Source organism: Rhinatrema bivittatum, chromosome 2 (genome assembly GCF_901001135.1).
Source record: "Rhinatrema bivittatum chromosome 2, aRhiBiv1.1, whole genome shotgun sequence".
NCBI lineage: Eukaryota > Metazoa > Chordata > Amphibia > Gymnophiona > Rhinatrematidae > Rhinatrema > Rhinatrema bivittatum.
This window is the reverse complement of record NC_042616.1, coordinates 452,257,073-452,257,843: the sequence shown is the minus strand read 5'-3', so window position 1 is coordinate 452,257,843 and position 771 is coordinate 452,257,073. Positions and strand designations below refer to the sequence as shown.

Genomic DNA, 771 nt, shown 5'->3' with positions numbered 1-771 from the left:
ATCTCTGAAGAAGTGATGGAAATTATAAAGCTAAATTAATTGAGTGGATGGGCAGACTAGATGAGCCCAATGGTCTTTTTCTGCCATCATGTTTCTAAACACTTCTTCATCCAAACAGAAATGTGTCTTAAAAAATTGTGGCCTAGGACTATTTATAATGACATATTAGCTGCACATTTTTGGTCTATAAATATTAATTAGGATTTATGTAGTTTATGAAATATTGTTTGCAATAAAATTTACTAATAATACAATCATGTACTTTATTTTATGTCAATAGACTATTAAAATTTTTTTGAACAGGAAAAACATTCACCCACCCCAGATGGGACTCGAACCCACAATCCCTGGCTTAGGAGGCCAATGCCTTATCCATTAGGCCACTGGGGCTTACACGCAAAATTTCTCTATATAAGACTATTTATATATCAATAAATCGTGTATGAGGATCAATTTTATCGTAACATGGTTATATTACTTGCGCTGTATTTGTCTGATGTGTGATGTCGATTTACCAACTGATATAGCCAGTCACTGTTTCCAACAGCTTTTTAGATTTACAGGGGATTTTTTTTTTCACCGTGTTATCGACCACGAGTCACGACTTCCTCCATTCTGTTCTCCTCCCACTTTCGTCTGGCGCGGATACAGAGAAGATTATGGGGAAATGGAAGGGCTAGCTAGCAGTGTTGCCAACCTCGCTTATTTACCGCGAGATTGGGCTTCTTTTCCTAGTCATTCGCGTTTTTTTTTTCCGATTCGCGGGTTGCT

At 37.4% G+C, this 771-nt stretch overlaps 1 non-coding gene across 1 annotated transcript; it reads right to left on the bottom strand.

Moving 5' to 3' along the window:
* Nucleotides 1–317: 317 nt before the first annotated feature.
* Nucleotides 318–390, bottom strand: TRNAR-CCU. Its single transcript has one exon. It is a non-coding gene; the product is annotated as a tRNA-Arg (tRNA).
* Nucleotides 391–771: the final 381 nt, after the last annotated feature.